Raw genomic sequence first — 11,555 nt, 5'->3', positions numbered from 1 at the left:
CGAGAGAATTCTGAGCTGGTAAGAACGTTCGTTCGATAAAGGCTGTTAGAAGGAGATAGATGTTTTTGCCTTTTTCTTGAGAGATAGAAATAGAGGTAACAGTGAAAATAAGAGAATTAGAGAATAAATGTATAAAGAGTAGATGTGAGAAATTAACTAAATTCTAAGAAAAATAGAGAATAGATGTGTGATAGAAAGAGATAGATGTGTGGGATAGAAAGAGATAGACATATGCCGCTTGGTAACAAGCTGGCGGGAAAAGCGACGTGTGCGTGCAAGTCCGAGCGTGAACGGCGAGAGTCATTGTTTTTGGCGCGCGGAAATCCGATCGTGAACGGCGAGAGTCATTATTTTTGGCGCGCGGAAGTCCGATCGTAGACGGCGAAAGTCATTGTTTTTGGCGCGAGGAACTTGTTGCTGGGCGCGCACAACCACATAATCGATTTCAACTAACAATATGGCATCGGTGCTAGATGGCTAGATTACGATACATGTAAATGTATGCGTATGCTAGATGGCTAGATTACGATACATGTAAATGTATGCGTATGCTAGATGGCTAGATTACGATACATGTAAATGTATGCGTATGCTAGATGGCTAGATTGCGATACATGTATATGTATGTGTATGCGTATGTATTAAAACTCTATATGACTCTACATGAGTTTATTTTTTTTTGAAATCGATATGTATCGGGTCGGTAATTGAGCATGACTTGCTGTGCGATGTAGCTTGATTACTGTACAGGGAGGCCGCGTAAATTTGTATGGGCCCCGTGCGCGTGCGTGATCAACCCGAGCTCCCATAGATCTTTTCAGCAGTGCTGGAGATCGCAACGGACAGTGGTGTGCGCGTACGGATAGTCCTGCAGAGGCGCGTGGTTTCTCGCTTTGGGGCTGTTGTGAATTGCAGTGCGTTCTATATAGCCTCATAAGCATTGTGTTTTTATTTTTATCGCTGAAAGAAGTTTGGTGATAGAAATTAAATTATATGTCAATAAGAATGTTGGTTTATCTTGTCAAAAGAGGAATGCTAATGTTCAATTGATATTTAAATCCCGATATAGATGGAAAAAGAGACAGAGAATCTTCCGGTGGAGGAAGAAAGCCAGGACGCGCTGGTGGACTACAACAGCGACAGCAGCGTGGTCACGGTCATAGAGAGAGAAAGAGACAGTGAGAAAATAATAAGTAAAGATGAAGAAAAAGGAAAGAAGGAGGAGACTGAAGGAAGGGGTGCAATTTCGAAACGCAACAAACAAAAACCTACGGTTGTGGAAAACGTGGATGTGATAAATGCATGGGTAGAGAATCGCCTTGTACTACCTATAGGAACGAAACTGCTGTATGAGAAACAAGAAAAGATGGTTGCAAAAATGGACTTGGTACTAAAGATGTTGGACAAGGTTATGACCAAAGCTACCTCTATGATGGACAATATGGTAGAAGTTGCCCATGTAAATCTAGAGAAAGAGAAAGTAAAGCTTAGACGGTTAGAGGTAAATAACAAAAATACGCAAAGTACAGTAGAGAACGGTATACAAACGGTTAAAAAATTAGAAGTAGAGTCTAAAAAGAAAAAGTTAGATGAAACAACAGTCTGTTCAGCCAAAAAAAATAGAAGTTTAGAGACAATTAAGAGCGCTTTAGAGGTAGAATTAAACAGTCAAAGGTTGCATATTAGAAGAGAATATAAGCTGACGCAAAAGTCCAACTTTGATCTTTGGATGGATTATTTAAAATCTGAGTTAATGAATAACGATTTGTTAGATGTAATAGATTCAAACATTGAAAGTCCAGAAAATCTTTCCGAATTAAAAGTTGCTAAGAGAAAAAGTCTAGTTAGAGATATAATAATCAATCATTTAGATGAAAATTATCATAAGAGGATTTTACATGAAAAAGACCCGAAAGAAATTTTGAAGAAATTAAGAAATTATAAAAAGAGTGAAGTAAATGTTACTCATGCATCGGTACGAGCTAGACTTTATCAAATTAAAATGAGAAAAAACAAAAAAGTAAGTGAATTTTGCAAACGCTTCGATTCAATAATTAGAGAATATGAATCATGCGAAGATGCGGTACCTCTCGCAGAACAAGAGATTAGATCTGCATTTTATCAAGCTGTGTCAATAAATGTACCAGAGCTGAGGAATGTAGATTTAATTAGAAGACAATCTAATCTTAAAAAATTGAACATAGATGAAATAAAGTCTTTCATGATGCAGTTAGAGGCAGAGACTAAGACTGAAGTTAGAGAGAATCTAGAGAAACCAGAGGTTAGAACACAAAGGGCCACCGCTGAGGAGCACAAGCAAGTCAAGTGTTACAGATGTAACAAATTGGGCCATATGGCAAAGGACTGCCCACTAGCAAGAACAGAGGCCTGGTTTTGTTATTATTGCCAGGAGATACGAGGACACAAAGGAGATAGCTGTTCTAATGCCGGAGCCCAGGCGAGCAGATTTAGAGGAAAAAGGTATTCAAATAAAACCGTTAATAAAAATATAAACAAAAAGGGTATATTTGTGCAAAAAGGCACAAAAAGAGTAGACAACAGAGGGAAAATAACCAAGATACAACCAGCCAAGAAACATATACCGACGAAAACAGCAAAAGAAGATAAATTATATTATGCATGATTAAAGTAATAGAAGATAGAGATGGTTCAAAAGAGTTAGTAAATTTTATTGTAGATTCGGGTGCTACGGATCATATTGTGAACAAGAATATTATTCTGTCCAATTTCGAAAAATGTAAAAATAGAGTTATTAAATGCGCGAATAAAAATGAGCTTGCAGACATTTTAATAGATGGTAAAGGAGATCTTTTGTTGCTAACAAATGAGAAAGAAAAGAAAGTCATTAAATTAACAAATGTAATTGCAACGAAGGAAGTATCTGAAAATTTACTATCTCTGAGAAAGTTGGCTGATGCAGGGTTCAGTATCTATTTAGATGATAAAGTGTTTAAAGTTTACAGTAAACTGACAAATAAAATAGTTTTTGAAGAAGTTTATGAGGAACCAAATTGGATTATACAATTTGAGGTCAAAAATAATAATATAGAGGACAATAATAATGTAGAATGTGCTTTGTACAGATGTAGAGCAGAAATTGTTTCACAAAGTGAGCTTCCTGAACAATCGCAGGCAAACATACAGAGCAATGAGTTATCAATTTTGGAGGGAGAATTAGATGAAAGGGACAATGTTGGCTCTGCGATTGGGAGGGAGAATAAAAGAGAGCTCACAAATGTGAACGAAAATATAGAAAACAAAAAGTCGTGTTTGTTCGACCCGACTGGCCAAATAATAAATATATTCAAAATTCACAACGTTTCAACCGCATTTTTGGTCCTTCTCAAGTGATTCAGCTATGCATCTTCAAAAACCGCGTACAAAATATCGATTACGTCGCTGACATCGTGCCCTAACCACATCATGCACACGTAAAGCTAAAAAAGTGAAATAAACTCACGATAGTCAAAAAGATAAAAACGTTCAGAAGTCATAAAATAAAAAGTAAGAATACAATTGAATTGTTGAGTTAAAAATAGTTAAGTTATAAATAGTTAAGTTATAAATAATGTACAAAGTAAAATGTAAGTCTTACATATTCTGTGTGTCAAAACGGAAAGTGAGAACGGTAGCGCAGAACGAAGAAACGTCGCAAGCCATAGCTGCGAACACATCCGTACAGCGTGACAGACGAAGTCATACTAAATGACCGATACAATAAATAGATGTGTTCACAGGTGGAAACGAGCAGAACAAAAGTGTAAATTAAGTGACGCCAATCAAACGGTTGTAATTCGCGGGCAGACTTTCTGTGTCTTTTTGAAGATTGATTGCGCAATCGCATTTTTTAATAAAAAAACATCTCAGAGATTTCACGTTTCTTAAAGTGTCGCTCCTTATATAAAATTTTTGGTTGTTGCCAATTAAAATCGCGGTTATGCGTGAGACGGTGCTTACTAACCACAGAATGATTATCGCTGTTCTTCCTAATATCACAAAAATGTTCCTTAACACGTGTCTCTAGGTGCCTTTTTGTTTGACCAATATATGCAGCGTTGCAATTAGCACAATCAATCTCATATATCAACTCCGTTTGCTTAAGATTCGGTAGCGTATCCTTCCCCCTTTTGATAATACAATCCAACTTTTTCGGAATGGTGAGGAGAACCCTGAATTCTGCATCGCGCATTGTACGGCCAACACCGTCACTGAGACCCTTAATATACGGTATAGTGATAAACTTTCGAGGATCCTGGGCTACACTGTTACTGCTAGAACTATTATTATTATTATGACGTGTCTGTAGCTCGTTAAGTCTGACGTTAATGTACTTGTTAATTAATTTTATTGGATAACAATTATTTGAAAGAATCTTTTTTATTTCGATTAAATTACACTTATGAAACCGTACGTCAGATAAAAGAATAGCTCGGTCAACAAGATTACGTATGATATTAATTTTGTATTTAAGAGGGTGATTCGAAAAATAGTTTATGTATCGCCCCGAAAAGGTCGGTTTTCGATACCAATTCGTAAGCAACACAGTCCCCTCTCGAATCACTATTGTGTCGAGAAATCTTAGAGAACTATTCTTTTCTATTTCAAATGTAAATTTTAATCTGGAGTGATAACTATTAAAAACTCTAAGTAACTCGTCAATGCCAGATCTAGGAACAATCGCGAAAATGTCATCAACATATCTTTTAAAAAAAGAAATATGAAAACTGAGCAATTGCAAACAATGCGTCTCAAGGTCCTCCATGACCATATCAGCCAAAATCGGAGAGAGAGGGGAACCCATCGGACTTCCGAAGATTTGCTCATATATTTGACCATCAAAAGAAAAACTAGTGGAACTCAGAATCAAGTCCACAATTATTTAGGCATTTAAATTGTACCAATGGGAACCTCCCACGTTGTTACGGACTTCCGAAGATTCACAAGGATGGCTCACCATTACGAATTATTGTTTCTACTTTAGGGAGTCCACTATATAACATGGCTTATTTTTTACACAACATCTTAGAAAAATCTGTCCCTAAACCAAAGTCATATATTAAAGACGGTTGGTCTTTTGTTGAATTGATTGGTGACGTAGGGATTAGGGAGGATGATGTTTTGATCTCTTTGGATGTCGCGTCTCTTTTCACTAACATCCCTAAAGACCTTGTTTTGAGAGCGATTGAACGGAGGTGGAATTACATCTCTAAAGAGACGAAACTCAGCCGTCCTCAATTCTTGTCAGCTGTGGACTTGATTCTGAGTTCCACTAGTTTTTCTTTTGATGGTCAAATATATGAGCAAATCTTCGGAAGTCCGATGGGTTCCCCTCTCTCTCCGATTTTGGCTGATATGGTCATGGAGGACCTTGAGACGCATTGTTTGCAATTGCTCAGTTTTCATATTTCTTTTTTTAAAAGATATGTTGATGACATTTTCGCGATTGTTCCTAGATCTGGCATTGACGAGTTACTTAGAGTTTTTAATAGTTATCACTCCAGATTAAAATTTACATTTAAAATAGAAAAGAATAGTTCTCTAAGTTTTCTCGACACAATAGTGATTCGAGAGGGGACTGTGTTGCTTACGAATTGGTATCGAAAACCGACCTTTTCGGGGCGATACATAAACTATTTTTCGAATCATCCTCTTAAATACAAAATTAATATCATACGTAATCTTGTTGACCGAGCTATTCTTTTATCTGACGTACGGTTTCATAAGTGTAATTTAATCGAAATAAAAAAGATCCTTTCAAATAATTGTTATCCAATAAAATTAATTAACAAGTACATTAACGTCAGACTTAACGAGCTACAGACACGTCATAATAATAATAATAGTTCTAGCAGTAACAGTGTAGCCCAGGATCCTCGAAAGTTTATCACTATACCGTATATTAAGGGTCTCAGTGACGGTGTTGGCCGTACAATGCGCGATGCAGAATTCAGGGTTCTCCTCACCATTCCGAAAAAGTTGGATTGTATTATCAAAAGGGGGAAGGATACGCTACCGAATCTTAAGCAAACGGAGTTGATATATGAGATTGATTGTGCTAATTGCAACGCTGCATATATTGGTCAAACAAAAAGGCACCTAGAGACACGTGTTAAGGAACATTTTTGTGATATTAGGAAGAACAGCGATAATCATTCTGTGGTTAGTAAGCACCGTCTCACGCATAACCACGATTTTAATTGGCAACAACCAAAAATTTTATATAAGGAGCGACACTTTAAGAAACGTGAAATCTCTGAGATGTTTTTTTTTATTAAAAAATGCGATTGCGCAATCAATCTTCAAAAAGACACAGAAAGTCTGCCCGCGAATTACAACCGTTTGATTGGCGTCACTTAATTTACACTTTTGTTCTGCTCGTTTCCACCTGTGAACACATCTATTTATTGTATCGGTCATTTAGTATGACTTCGTCTGTCACGCTGTACGGATGTGTTCGCAGCTATGGCTTGCGACATTTCTTCGTTCTGCGCTACCGTTCTCACTTTCCGTTTTGACGCACAGAATATGTAAGCCTTACATTTTACTTTGTACATTATTTATAACTTAACTATTTATAACTTAACTATTTTTAACTCAACAATTCAATTGTATTCTTACTTTTTATTTTATGACTTCTGAACGTTTTTATCTTTTTGACTATCGTGAGTTTATTTCACTTTTTTAGCTTTACGTGTGCATGATGTGGTTAGGGCACGATGTCAGCGACGTAATCGATATTTTGTACGCGGTTTTTGAAGATGCATAGCTGAATCACTTGAGAAGGACCGAAAATGCGGTTGAAACGTTGTGAATTTTGAATATATTTATTATTTGGCCAGTCGGGTCTAACAAACACGACTTTTTGTTTTGTATTTATTTACTGGCGAAGGAAGCTTCTTATTTTGAAAATATAGAACACAATAATGCTGAACTCAAGCAAGCCATTAAGTTAGAGGATATACAGACAATAGAGAATATAGAAGAAATGTGTAAAAGCTCAGTAATGTGTAAAAGCTCGAAAAAAAAAGAAATTAGAGAAAATAAATGAGGCGATGTTATGGCATGATAGATTAGGTCACGCATCGTTAAACTATCTAAGACAATTACAAAAAGTAGAAAAGAGATTAGAGAATGTTAAGCTTGATAACTCCATATTAGAGTGTGAAGTCTGTATAATGGCAAAGATGACAAAACTGCCGTTTAAAGAAAATAGAAATAGAGCTCAAAGACCACTTCAAGTCATACACACGGATATTATGGGTCCGATAAAACCCACCTCATATCCAGGACAAAAGAGATTTATTATTGTGTTTATAGATGATCATTCTAGATTGGCGAAAGCATACTCACTAAAGACGAAAGACGAGTCTGGAGAGACTTTAGAGAAATACCTCATACAAGCCAGAAATCTACTGGGAAAAGAAGAAAAACTGTGTTATGTAAAGTCAGATCAAGGCAAGGAGTTCACGGGAGGTGCGTTTAGAGAAGTACTAGATAGAGAAAAGATAGAAGCCATTTACGCGCCACCGTATACTCCAGAGCATAACGGAGTTGCAGAAAGATTCAACAGAACGTTGCAAGAGAAAGTTAGAACATATATGTTCGACTCGGGATTACAAAAGACTATGTGGGAGTTGACAGTTGACGCTGCTGTGCATGCGTACAACAGATCTCCACACAAAACTATAGAGTACGAAATTCCGTTAAAGAAGTTCTCACCAGAAACGAGTTGTCATTTTGAGCAAATAAAGAGATTCGGATGCATTGGATATGCAAAAGTACCAAAGCCTACGTCGAAGTTTGACAAGAGAGCTATTAGAGGTGTGTTGGTAGGATATACTGACACTGGATATATACTCTGGCATCCAAGCACAAGAAAATTCATAGAGTCCCGACACATTCGATTTAATGAAAAGGTAAAAAGATATAAAAATGTATATCAAAATAGTCAAACAGAAGAAGAAAAAAACTCAGATCAAAATTGAATGAAAGAGTTCTTAGAAGATGAGGAAAAGAGAGAACAAATACTAGAGATTCCTGAGAAAAAGAAAAGAGGTAGACCGAGAAAACAAATAACACAACTAGACAAACAGAAGCAGAAGGTCGCACGAAAGGAAAGTGAAATTCCAATGATTAGAAGTAAAACTAAAAGAAAACTAGAAGATAGTAGAAACACTGATGTGCGGAGAATAATAGAAGATGTCAGTTTTGCTAATTATACCAATGTGAAAAATGTTCAACGGAATATAGAGAACGAAGATGAATTACATCAGTGTTTTATGGCATCGTTGATCAGAGAGCCTGTTACTTATGAAGAAGCAATGTCAAGTAACGAAAGAGAGAATTGGAAAATGGCAGTCAAAGAGGAACTCGAATCTATGTATGCTAATCAAGTGTGGAAACTTGTCGATAGACCATTAGAGAAATTAGATGGAAAACGACCTAATATAATAGATTTAAGATGGGTATTTAGAAGAAAATTAGAGGCAAATGGATCTACCAGATTCAAAGCAAGACATGTGATCAGAGGTTGTAAAGATAGAAACGTGTATGATTTAAAAGAGACATATGCACCCGTTTCGAGACTGTCACTGGTTAGATCTATATTGGCAATAATAAATAAGTATAACTTATACGCTAGTCAGCTAGATGTTAAGACTGCGTTTTTAAATGGAATTTTAGAAGAAAAGATGAAATATATATGGAAATTCCAGAGGGAGTAGAAGTGGATGAAAACACCAAGGAGAATAAGGTGTGTAAATTGAATAGAGTTTTGTACGGATTGAAGATAAGTCCGAAAAGATGGAATAAGAGATTTTCAGAAGAGGCTAAGAAACTTGGATTAGAGAACGACCTACATGAGCCATGCCTGTTCACGTAGAGGAAAGAAGGCAAAATAGTGATCGTACTGCTTTACGTAGATGATATGTTGGTTGCAAGTAATGATCAGAAGAAATTAGAAGAAATCAAAAAGAAGTTGAGTGAAACATTTGAGACGAAGGATCTTGGGGAACCAAAGAACTTTCTGGGAATAACAATAGAGCAAAACAAAGAAGAAAGATATATGTATATTCATCAGACGCGATATACTGACAATGAGAGCGTATTAGAAAAGTTTCATATGAATGAATGCAAGCCTCAGAGTACTCCTATGGTCACCAGAAAATTGAGCAATAAAAATAGAAATAATAAATTAGAAGAAAAGAGTATTAGAGAAAAAATTAAAAGAGTACCTTATAGAGAAGCTATAGGAAGCTTAATGTATCTGGCAAATGCTACGCGACTTGATATAGTCTTTGCAGTAAACTATTTAGCAAAAAGACAATTAGAGCCAACGGAAGAAGACTGGCAAGGTGTAAAAAGAGTCTTCAGATATTTTAGAGGAACTGCAAATAAAGGATTAATATTTAGAGGTAAAACAGATGAATTGGAGTCACTGACAGATGCTAGTTTTAGAGATTGCATGGATTCTACATCCACTGGAGGATATTAAATCAAATTGTTTGGAGATGTGATAGCATGGAGAAGTCATAAACAAACATATGTTACACTCTCTACCTGTCAGGCAGAGTATCTAGCAATGAGTGAGGCCTGTCAAGAAGTAATTTTATTAGACAAGTCGCTCAGGTATGTTGTTGGAAGAACATTCTTGCCTGCAACAATCTGGTGTGATAACAAAGCAGCAGGAAACTGCACTAAAAAGGATGGAAGTCACAAACTTAAAATGTTTGATGACAACTTAGAAGAAATAAAGAAAAACTTAGAAAAGAGAGAAGAAACTGGAAACAGAAAACATATGGCTGACACTCATAGAGATTTTATCAAGCAGTGTGTTGATCAAGGGAAGGTGAAAGTCGAATGGATTGAGACCAAAGAGAACTTAGCAGACATTATGACAAAACCTTTACCTTTAGAAGCATTTGCATATCTAAGAGATAAGATAATGAATGTAGAGTTTGAACAGAATTAGAGATTAATTTTATTCTAGAACTAACTCTCGGTGTGTTTCAGATAAAGCAGAAACTTAGAAGACCAAGGATCGCTCGCACAAAGGGAGGGAGTATGAGGAGCTGAGCTTTGAACGAGCGATGTGCTCCCGCCCTTCGAGAGGGCAGCTCCCGCGTGGCGCGAGCCTCGGGGCGCCACGCGTACGTGCGGTCGTTTCGGTCGTTGTGTGAACACACAAGAGCCCGGAGTGTTGTCGAGTTCGGACGTGCGGACGTGTTTGAGTTTATATATATATATATCTTATAGAATAAAGAACTATTAGAGTACAAGATATCGTTGTGTTTCCTGCCCATCTCGCCACATACGCAGTCGTTCTTTGATATTTATCCAATAAAAACAGTGTCTACTGTTTTAAATCAGTTTTAATCAGACAATTTTAAACAAATTGTATAAAACATGCCAACCCTGCTCAAAAGTTGACAAAAAAATATGGCAATGGTACGAAGAGCATATCATAATTTAGAAAAATAAAAAACAATATTTTATTTTTTTTAACTTCCGCTTACCCATTTTATTGGTTTGAAAAAATCACTTGTTGTAGAATACTATCCCAAAATTCTACATAAAATATATGGCAATAATACCAAAAGCATATCACATTTAAAAAAAAATAAATAAAAATATTTTATTTTTTAAAAGTACCGCCTACTTATTTTATCGCTTCCAAAAAATTATGCCCGATAGAAAATTACTCTAAGATTCTAGAATAATTTTTTCGTAATTGTACAAGAAAGATATCAAGACTAAAAAAAATCAAGAACACTTATTTATTTTATTTATTTATGTTTTTGTCATCAAAAACCTTTCCCGAATTTTCCACAAATGTGTCTCAATAATATCTACAACATATTAAAATTTTTTTAAAATCGGTTAAGCCAATCAAAAAATATGAATTATTTTCGAAATTTTTATTTTTATTTTTTACAGCAAAACGGTTCAATATTAAAGGCTAATATTTGACTTAATTGTAAATAACACTGATAGCAATCAAAGCAAAAAAAATGAGCATGATCCGTCTGGGGGCATATTGACCCTTCTTATCCGGCTACGGCCTTTAAGTTTTTTATTTTTATTGATTTCTAATATTTTATGTGCGACCAGACTTGAAGCTTATGTCCGGGGCAAAGTCGTCACCAAGTCATATCATGAACCGGCTTCTGGCGAAAATCAAAGTCAAAGAAGCAGCAGTAGTCGAATTCTGGCAAGGACTTGGATAATATGTGCTGCGTGTGCTCAGAGATGACAGAATAGAGCTGACAAAAAACGTGCGAGCGTAGGGCACATAAGTGTGTGCGCTTTTGTAATTATTTTTCGCCACCGTGTTTTTAATTAATGTTTTCATTTTTCCATTAAAAAATAATTAATAAAATGTATTCTATCATTTTTCATGATCATTATTATGAATTTTTATTGAAAATTTAGCCCGAGAATGGAGTGAAGGAGACGACTCCGCCCCGGCAATTTTGATATTTCAATTTTTGCACCTTTGTCGTTTTCACTATATACCAGTTGAACAAAGCAACGTA

The 11,555-nt window shown here is 36.0% G+C and overlaps 1 pseudogene; it reads left to right on the top strand.

The window, feature by feature from the left end:
- Positions 1-1,018: 1,018 nt before the first annotated feature.
- LOC143902798 (uncharacterized) lies at positions 1,019-8,902 on the top strand (annotated as a pseudogene).
- The last annotated feature ends 2,653 nt before the right edge of the window (positions 8,903-11,555 follow it).

Source organism: Temnothorax americanus, unplaced genomic scaffold (assembly GCF_048541705.1).
Source record: "Temnothorax americanus isolate GAGA-0224 unplaced genomic scaffold, ASM4854170v1 Scaffold40, whole genome shotgun sequence".
In the NCBI taxonomy this organism is placed as follows: domain Eukaryota; kingdom Metazoa; phylum Arthropoda; class Insecta; order Hymenoptera; family Formicidae; genus Temnothorax; species Temnothorax americanus.
The sequence above is the reverse complement of the archived record's forward strand: the minus strand, read 5'-3'. Positions and strand labels throughout refer to the sequence as shown.